The sequence below is a fragment of the Harpia harpyja genome, chromosome 15 (genome assembly GCF_026419915.1).
Source record: "Harpia harpyja isolate bHarHar1 chromosome 15, bHarHar1 primary haplotype, whole genome shotgun sequence".
Taxonomy (NCBI): Eukaryota; Metazoa; Chordata; class Aves; order Accipitriformes; family Accipitridae; genus Harpia; species Harpia harpyja.
Window position 1 is genome coordinate 17,886,706 of NC_068954.1, and position 9,920 is coordinate 17,896,625.

Below are 9,920 nucleotides of genomic sequence, written 5' to 3' on the forward strand. Positions count from 1 at the left end.
TAGACCATCATGCAATAAGGAAGCAGATCAAGTCAGTCCTAACGTTGCAAGTATGTAAACTGCAGGACTTCTTCAGAATATCTTAAAATAGGATGCTCTTTTTGTACAGGTAAAATGTAATCTCTGATTGTGTCCCCCACTCAAAAGTATCACTTTGAACAGCTTCTTCACTATAAAAAATTAGTTAAAAAAGGAAAAGGATCTGTTTATATGAAATGACATGAAAATGTGACAGTTGAGTGTTGTGCTGGCAGAGGAGCGTATGGTATGTATACAGAAGTTTGGTCAGAGGGATACTGAATGATTGTATTGTCATTTGCTGGTGAGTGTATCTGGAGTAATTCCAACAAAGTCTGGAATAACCCTATTGTACATGGAAGAAGTTGGTGCTACAATATGGGTAAGAAAACACTCTGTGGGGCATTTTTAAGCTATTGAGAGAAGCTAAAAGCTATTTAAAAAAGGATGGGTTCTTATCATTCATACAGCATATTTTCTGCTCACCTGTTGCTGAAGGCAAGGCTATAGATAGTGTTATTTCATTGTTTTAAAAAGTAAGGGGTAAAATTAAGTCAGCCAGATCCTTATCTGGCATAAATTGGGGTTTGAAGTCAGTGAAGCTAATCTTATTTTTATCAGTTGTACATCTGGGCCAGAGGATTCAGAAACGATTTTTCTTATGTTTCTCCTCGTATTAACCCCTTCTTTACTTGTGATGTTTCCTTCAATCAAAACTTAAGATTCTTCACGTTTACCTCATCTCCTTTTTCCCCAAGTGCTTTTTTCCGCAGGAAGAGGCAATCTGACATCTTGCCTGAGAACAACCTTACTGGCCCTTCCTGGATAGTGGTTTGTAGAAGGCACGGATGAATGCTTCCCCCTGTGAAGGGAGGACTCTCCCATCAGAGAGAGTGACTGTGTTATTTCACCTAATGATCTGGGAGGCTGGATGCTTGGAATTGCCTCTGAGGTTGGGTTTACTGCTGTGAAAGAGCAATGTTATGTTAAACTCAAAAAGCAAGACCTTAATTTGAATGTTCAAAAGGTTTGATTTTAAACAATGAAAGAGAATCTGGAAAGTAAGTGTGTTTTGGAAGTGGAAAGAAAAATCAGAATCCTAATGAATATACAATACTTTTAATATATGGAATGCATATCTGACTTTGGGGAAAAGACTTTTTCTCCATTTTGGCTCTTATTTCTTCTGACATAGAAACATAATACAAACCTAAAGTGTCTAATCCAAGAAACAGCCACCAGAACCTTTGTAATGCAAATGATCTGACTGTTCTATAGTGTCTTTTTTCCAGAAGGGTCCCAAAGTGCTATACAAATTACATGTGGCTACATGAATCAGTTCCCACACCACTGAATTACAGGGAGCTCTGGGGAGCAGAACATCTTTCTACCAGTGCACAGCAGCATTACCCAGCATTTTGGGATGGCAAGCAGAAAATACAAAGGAGGCAAAATAACAAAATAAGAAAAGATGTAGCAGATTGAAATTAAGATTCAAAGAGGACTGAGGAAAACGATAAAATCAGCTCCGTGTTTTTCTTTGATGGTGTCATCAGAGCTGGTGATGCATATTCTTATTGATAGCTATAGGTGGCCTTCATAATATATGTCAATAGGGTTCCCAGGACTTGGGCAAGGGTATCTGGGCAGGAAACAGCACTGCTCTGTGTTTCTGGCTCACGGACCATTTCTCTCTGCAGCCCTTCCTCCTGTGTGCCCAAGTTTCCGCAAAGAGGACCCCTGGTAGAAAGGTGCTGGGTTACCTATAACCTGTCCACACGTGATTCTTGCGGGGAATGCTCGTGGTTTGCCTGAAACGGGTGAGTTTGGCTCCTGTGCCACCTACCCCGCTCCCAACTGCCCCAGCGTCAGGCAACAAGGTTGACTCGTGGAGCTAGAGCCAGGCTCAAACCTCACCGCTGCCCTTAGCGGGAATGCTCTCCTGGCTGCCACCGCTCCAGCCAGAGCCCCCCGGAGCAGAGAGGGGAGGAGGGACCAAAATAAGGGGGGAGGGAGAAAGAGCAGAGAGTTTCCCACAAAAACAGTTCAACAAAAATCAACAGGCCTTTCCAATCCTATTTTTTCATTTCTTTAACCAAAATGTTTTGGGTTTCTCATAAAAGTTTAGAAATGGATACTCTTTTCTTTCCTCCCAGGCTCTTAGGATTGAAAGTTGAAACATGAAAAAAATTCTTTGCTCCATCTGGTTTCACGTCAGGTGAAAATTTAGTCTGACAAAGCTAAAACTTGCCACAGATCTGAGTTTTGAGACTGGGCTTTTATGTGACAAGCACTCAAGTATTGTCATTGCAACTGTTGTTTCCCACCTAAATTCTGTTAAATTGCCATTTTTATGTTGAAAAGAGATTTGTTCTTTTTTTAATGGGTAGCCTGCAATTCACTGTTGTAAGAAATTGTGTTGGGCTAATCATTTCCAGAGTCTGCCTGAATGCAGTGATGGTGACAGTGCTGCTACTTTGTGTGTAATAGTTCCTTCACTTGTGGGACACACACTAGGTAATTAAAAAAGTCTGTAAACAAAAGCTGAGGTGCAGCTTTTCAGCAGAGTGATGCAGAGTGACATTGTGGTAGATGATTAGTCTTCTTGGGAGCAAAATCAATGAAAGCAGCAGTAGTCAGATGTCTTCTGGCATAATTTTTCCTGTGTGCAGGTGAAGTGTTTTACAGGAGTCTTAGGAGCTGTCGTTATTGTCACAATTTTCTACCGGCTCTACAGTCAACATTTACAAAAGTGTCCAACAGATTTGAGTGCGCTCCTGTGGATAAAACCTGTGTATGGGATTTAGGCAGGTAGGAAAAATGGAAAGGGGCAAAAAATCTCCTAGTTGTCTCCCCACAAACTCTCATTGAAACTTCCCAGGTTTCTTCTCTCATTGCTGCCCACTCCTTCCTTCCCTCTCAGTGCTGCTTATCTGGGGGAAGAATCATGGCTGGAATTTATAAATGCTTCTCTGTTGTGCAAAAGAACTTTGATAGCATGAAATGAATAGCAGGTAACATAATAAGAAAAAGTATCTGGCTACGGCTTTGGAAATGTAAATTCTTTTATCAGTCGCTCTGCTAATTGGAATTGCTGTTTGTTGTTTCACATTTAGTGGATTTCATTATATTTTCTTTGGTAATTAGATATTGTAACTATAAATTAAAAATACCAGACCAAAAAAACCCCAACCCACCCAACCCCAAACCACCAACAAAAAAACCTTCATTAAGATGCAGTCAAAGTTGTATATAGATACGACTTTAATTAAAATAATATTGTTAGAATGTACAGTTAAGGAAAACAAAGCAAACAAATGAACCACAAAAATTTGAAACTTGGAAAAGAGGACCTGATCCAGTCCTCCCCAGTCACTGCAAAGGCGCTTGCAATCTGCACTGTGCTTTGGAGCGAGTCCACATCCGAGTGAGAGCTTGAACTGGGGGGCAGGTCCGGGAGGAGGCGGAGGTTTTTGCCCCGCTCCTTCAGTCTCCTGGTGGTGCCTCTTTCGGACGCTTTTCCTCCTACACTGTATTCAGCTCCAGCAGCTGCCAGCTCCCAGCCTGGTGGGGGCTACCAAATACTCCCTGCCTTGTTTGGATACAATAGAGGAGGTGTCAGAAGAGGATTTTTGCATCATTTGTCATATGTCCGTATGGAGAAATCCTCCCCAAAATGATGTTGTTGCAGCCGGGTGGAGAAAGCACTCTGTAGACCTGAGGAGTTTTGAAATGGGAGTTCTTGTGAATTTTTCATGCTTTGTGGATTTTTAAAAATATACGTGATGGTAAAAATATGAAGAAAAATTTCTTAAAAATACCTGTGTTCCTCTAAATTATTTCTTAAGGGAAAAATGAGTAAGATGTGTCATGCTCCTGTGCAGATAGCAAAGAGGAGGTCACAGACCTGCTGCTTTGCACTTTCATTGACTTTCATTGATACTGCAGAGCTAAGAGCTATCCCAAAATGTATTTTGGAAGACAAATGAGCCTTTCTGCATTTGCAGCTTCACTTTTAGAGCTGAGCTCAGACATGGCAGAAGGGAAACTATTGCACAAAATGTTCATTCTTTCTGAGGCTGATTTCTATCTTATTAGCCCAAGGAAAGGACAAGCCAATAAGAAAGCATCTTAGACAGATTTGGGTCCAAAGTAGTTAGCAAAATTAACCTTTGCTCTGGAAGCTAAGCCTGGCAGATAGAGGCAGCAGCGCCTGAGAGATTACGAGGTCTAGAGACCAGTGTATGAAGACATATTGTCTTTGATCATGAGGAAAAAATCTCATTCCTTACTCACTCATTTACTTCTTTGTCCTGTGTGAACTCCCACATTTATTAAGCTTTCAAACCAAGCTTTTTTTGAGATTAGTTGCCTTGTACTGAAAACATTAGATAAAGGTGAAATATACCAAATTCCAAATGAATCAAAAGGAATGGCATTTTTCTCCAGCTGAAGGTCAGTGTGAACACTGAACGCATTGCCAGGCTCCCAGAATTGGCTTCTTAATTTCAAGTGTCTCCCTGCAACTCAACCTCCTCCCTTTTGTATCACCCCTTCTATTAGTTTAGTAATATGCTGTCATCCTGATTTTTCTTAATTTCGCTTGTGATATTACTTCTCCTTTTCCTCCTCCTATGGGAACAGATTTCTTCTGCCATATGCCCATTTAAACCTAATTGTAGTATTTGAACATCTTGTGCGCTTAGCCACAGCATCCCTTGGGGTTCAATTGAGGCAGAGTATGTATGTGACCTTTAAAGCCATGTCAATGTGAGACTCTCTCAGCACATGGGTCTTTAAAGCCTGGATGTCTATGCTTCATGCTAACAAATTTGACCAGCCTGCCTTTTTATGAGGATATCATCATTTTGGGCAAATTCCAGGTTCCATATTTTAAATCAGCATGTAGAGCACTTCTAAAATCTCAGTTTCCCAAAGATCAAGTTCCAGAAGATTAAAGATGTAAAAAATCAAAGCAGTTGTTATTTTATTTATTTATTCCAGCAAATTTGTAGTAGTAACTACTTGAACATGACTAATTGGCAATTTGTAAAATGGACTGTTCTCAGTAGCAAAGTTTCAAGTACATCAATGCTGTAACTGTTTCCTTATTATGACAGTTCTTAAAAAGTGTGACAAGGTTGTTATAGGAAACACTGAAAATTCCCTAAACTGCTGGGGATTATAGATTTTGTATTTGTAACCTAAATAGTCTTTATTTTCACGCTTTTTTGCATACACCAGAAATATGATTGTGCTGGGTAAACAGTGAGTTGCCCCTAATAGTCCTGCCATAATAATGCTATACTGTGCTGAAGTCTCATAAAATCTCTTTGGCTCAATGAAAGCCTTTTCACAAACATCCTCAATTTGGATCTTTGTGTCATGCCATGGCATTGTTGCTGGGCTTTTGCTTTCCCAGAGCCTCTATGACAGTTCAGCACATAAATAGTCCAAATTTCAGTGCATCACTAATGTAGAAGTCCTTGAATATCAAAACTCAGGTGTGTTTCAATACATACAAACCAAAACATTATAGCACTTACATTAGAAGGATTTATAAGACACCAATATTTGGAGTCTTGCGGGTATTTTATAATGCAACTGACTGGAGAGACTGAGAGAAAGCAACAATTGATTTGTACTCTGAAGTAGAAAAGAATGTTACATTTTAGTTAAAATTGACAGTATGTTCTAGTAACATAAGCATAACATACATTATACATGTATTGAAATTCACCCTACAACAAGTATGTAATACAGGAAATTTAGGGCTAAAATGACACATCTATGAAATAAAAACATTTTAGGTTATGAAAATACACAATTATGACATGCATCCAAAGAATATTAACTTTGCTCAGTAGTGCTATATATCATGCAATGGGCTTCTTGACTGTTAGGCATTTTAGTTCACCAATTAAAATTAGGCATTTTAATATTCGTCTTCCAGCTTAGCTTGGTTAGTTGCTTTATAAAAAATAGATACATGAACGTTTTGTTAATTTCTAATCCGTCTAATGTCATTAAATGAGAATTCCTTATCCAAAAGCCCTCAGCTTTGAAAGATTTCTAAATATAGAATTGGTCCCAAATCTAAGTTTTGTAGAGTCAATTGTTTTCTGCTGAGAATGTAGTAAAGGAGAAATGAATAGCATTTAAACAGAGGACAAAACCAGCAGCTGGAGTTGGCAAATACTGTAAGCTGGTTTTAGTCCTTTTCTTGTTTTAACTCAATAGTGAGGAACTGGGAAGAGTAGTAGCCTTTGCAGTGCAGATTATGAACAAAATCAAGTGCAAGGGGACTTGTCACTTAACATTAATTCCTAAATCAGCCATCTTTTCCATGTTAACCACTTCCTGAACCTGATTATAGCATCTCTCTGTCCAGTGAAGAACTCTATTGATCTTTCCTCTTTGGAAGCAATATTTCTGGGGGATTCTCAAGAGGAGGAGTTTGAGTAGCGAGTGCATCTTTTGGGAGAGGTAGCTTTTGTAGACTCGTAATGTGTGAAAGCCAAGCTTACGCATTGGCTGTTTGCTCTGTTGAGCTACTGTTAAACCCTGAGTTCCTGGAAACCCCATCAAGCCAGAATAAAAGTAGCAGCAAATGCATGATTTCCACTTCCCCCTGCAAACACTATTATTTATTTTGGTCTCCTTCTACAAAATCCTTGAGCTGCATTTTTTTCTTACGCATATTAATTCATAATGAATGATATTTCTTATGTGTCTTGGGAAAATAAGCATCAAAGTTTGTGTTTTCACAGAGGACAACTAACTGGAAAGACAAACGCATCTTACTTTAAGAAAATACTCAGATGCAAGCTCACCAGAGTACAATTACCAGTGTCGTTTATGTATGTGTAGAGGTGAGTGTCTCATGTTATTCATACAACTTTCAAGTCAAGGGCCCCCACAGAGAGGCCCCCTTGAGCGAGTGGCTCTTTCTCTTCTGAGCTGGTTGGCAGAACCTAAGGGGGATGCTGGGGTAGACGAAAGCTGCTCGTGTGTGGGCAAGGATCCCACCCCCGAGTTCAAGTGATAAGGCAGCTGAGTGACTGAGTCTGTGTCAGAGGGGAGGATGCTTGTGTTAATACTGGCTCATAGCTACACTTTGATTTTACTCTGTCTATATGATGAACCATATGCAAGACTTTCCTTCGGTGATATTATCATATTTTTATTTGATGTGTAAATCAAAGGTATGCTGCCTTTTAATTAATATTATGTTCTCCTACACATTTGTTTTCTGGTGTAAATAAGGGCTATCTAGAAGGTCAAGGGCCAGAGAGAAAGATGGTATCTTGTAGCTTGAATTAATCTAGAAATAAGGAAATAGATTTTCAGAGAAGAAAACAGTATAAGCCTGGCCTGAATTGGATCAGGCCCAATATCCTTCTGAGAAAGAAATAAAGGGCTTGAACCTTCTCCCACTGAGAGCAATTACAAACCTGCAGTTGACTATAATAGCTGTGTGTGATAGGGGCATAATAAATTTAAGTTCTGAGATAATCAAGGAGGACTGTGTAATCTTCTGCTAATGCTTCTGAAAGATGCTCTGGTAAAATGCTAGGCAGGAAGAGCACTGCACTACCCTGTTAATAGAAGACAAAAGCTTAAGCCACTTGCTTGCTGCACTCAAATGTAGCCAATCCTGTGAGTGTGATTTTAATGTCAGTGATTTAAAATGAAAAAGTTCAGAAAAGAAAATGTGTGGAATGATGACTGAATGCTGTAACTGCGAGGGAGTAGGGAGGAGGGGAGAGGGAAGAAGTTTTGCAAAGATACTGGTCTGATTTTCTGTATAGTACATAAGAACATTAAAAGGCCATTTTAGCCAAAGGCCTCCCAGCTTGGTGTCCTGTTTTTGACAGAGGCTGAGAGGAGATACTCGTGGATGGTACAGGAGCAGGGCACTCACACAACATGCAATCCCAGCCTCCAGCAATGTACAGCTCAGGGATTTCACATCAATAAAGTACTCGTCAAGGAAAAGCTATTGCTATCCATTTAAATGTCTTCCTGAAACTCACCTTATTCATAGTGTAGCTTATTCAAAGACATTCATGAGGCATTTGCAAAATATAAGGTTCACTGAGTTTAACAGAGTGAGCTAAAATGCTTTCCGACCTTAGCTGAAATTAGATAAAAATATTAGTTCTGATCTAAAATGCCACTGTAGCCATTACCTATCTTTCCGCTGCCTTAGGTAGGATTTGGCTCAGAACCTCTATGCCCTCTATTATTTATCAATTTAAAGTAAGTGTGACAATAGCTTTTTTTTTTTTCCCTTTTCCTGAACTGTCTGACTGGCAAAGGTGTTGCTGTAACCTTGCTTTTCTTCTTGCCTCATCTCTTCTGTTGATTGTCCCTAGTTATACCTTAGCTAAAATTCAGATTGTAGGTTTCAGAAAAGAGACACCTTTTTATTGTCTTCTGTTTTGAATCCTATAAAATAATAGTAGTAACGGATCCTAGAACTTTGTCAGTATTTTGTATGAAGGTAAAGATATATACATAGATTTTCTGCTATAGAAAGCATATGAAGTACTATATATATGGCAGAATTACCTACCAGCAATAGGAGAATCCTTTGAAAAGAAAACCTAGAAGTTGTTTTAGCAGAGAAATAGGCAATATTTTCTGTTAACTGGAATTTGTTCAGAAGTCAAGAATATATCAAATGCCACTGAAGATTGTTAAATTTGAGGGGGAATGTTAGGTAATTTCCTATAAATTATATTGATATGTAATTTTATATGCAGATAGACCAGTGGTGGGAGTTTTGCTGTCTTTGCTTTCCTCTCTTCTATTTTGCAGCTTGTGTATTTCTATTGGCATAATTTGTGAACATGAAAATACATGTTGAATCTCTAGTGGGCAGCTGATGGATAAGAAAACATAAACCAAAAATGCTTTAGCTTATTCCAGATAAAGACATTGATGTCCTAAGTTAACTTTGAGCTGATGTGCTTTAAGTTTCAAAGCTGAAACACATGTGAGGTTGTATGTGGTAATGCTGCTGTGGATGTAATTAGTGTAAATGGGATTTAACCTATCGTGTTTCATACAGGCAAGTTCTGTAACCACCTGGCTAACATGTATATGCTAATCCTTCTCTCCTAATAAGAAGTAGATTTTACACTGAAAGTGAAATGAAACATATAAAGTCATGCATTATATATATTAAATATATATATCAGTTTGTATGCATATAAAAACAGACTTTGGAGTTTTGGAAATCAGTTTTTGAAGGGTCATTTCTCATTAAATTTTCTGAAAAAGCTTGGTGGATTCATACACTTGTTTAGTATATACATTTGTATGAATCAAGATTTTATTTGCAGACTGAGAGGCTCCAGTGCTTAAGGGAACTACCGACAGCTGAATGTCAAATCCAGTTTCTGGTTAAATGTTATCCTTGGTTGTCTTCAGGAACACAGACTTTACAGCCAATATTTTTTCTACAGTTTTCCTGGTTTGTGCATCATGTTTTCCTTATCCTTCCCTAGACACAGCAAAAATGGGCTCCATTTTATAAGCACAGTAGTCAGCAATTCCTAGAAACGTGAATATTTGTTTTAAAAAGGAAAATATTGCAAGCGAATGATTAAAAATTCCGCTTTCAGAAGTTAATAAAATTTCTATTTGTAACTGGAACCTTGAGTTTTTTTATTGCCCATGGTGTTATAACTAAGCTAAAATTCAGAAACACAGCTAGAGTGTTATTTCTTTGGCGTATTGCTTTGGACCTTTGGGGTATGATATAAGGCACAGAGCATTCAGTGCACTGCAGCAGATTGCTGCTTACTGAATAACCAGGGGAAATAGCTGCAGAATGGAGTCAGGGGGACAATGGTCAGAAAAAATTCTGACTAAACAGTTTTGCATTGGCAAAT

The 9,920-nt window shown here is 38.7% G+C and overlaps 1 long non-coding RNA gene across 1 annotated transcript; it reads left to right on the forward strand.

The window, feature by feature from the left end:
- Positions 1 to 274: 274 nt before the first annotated feature.
- LOC128152058 (uncharacterized) lies at positions 275 to 9,681 on the forward strand. The gene is made up of 2 exons (XR_008238524.1): positions 275 to 2,829; positions 6,789 to 9,681. It is a non-coding gene; the product is annotated as an uncharacterized LOC128152058 (long non-coding RNA).
- Positions 9,682 to 9,920: the final 239 nt, after the last annotated feature.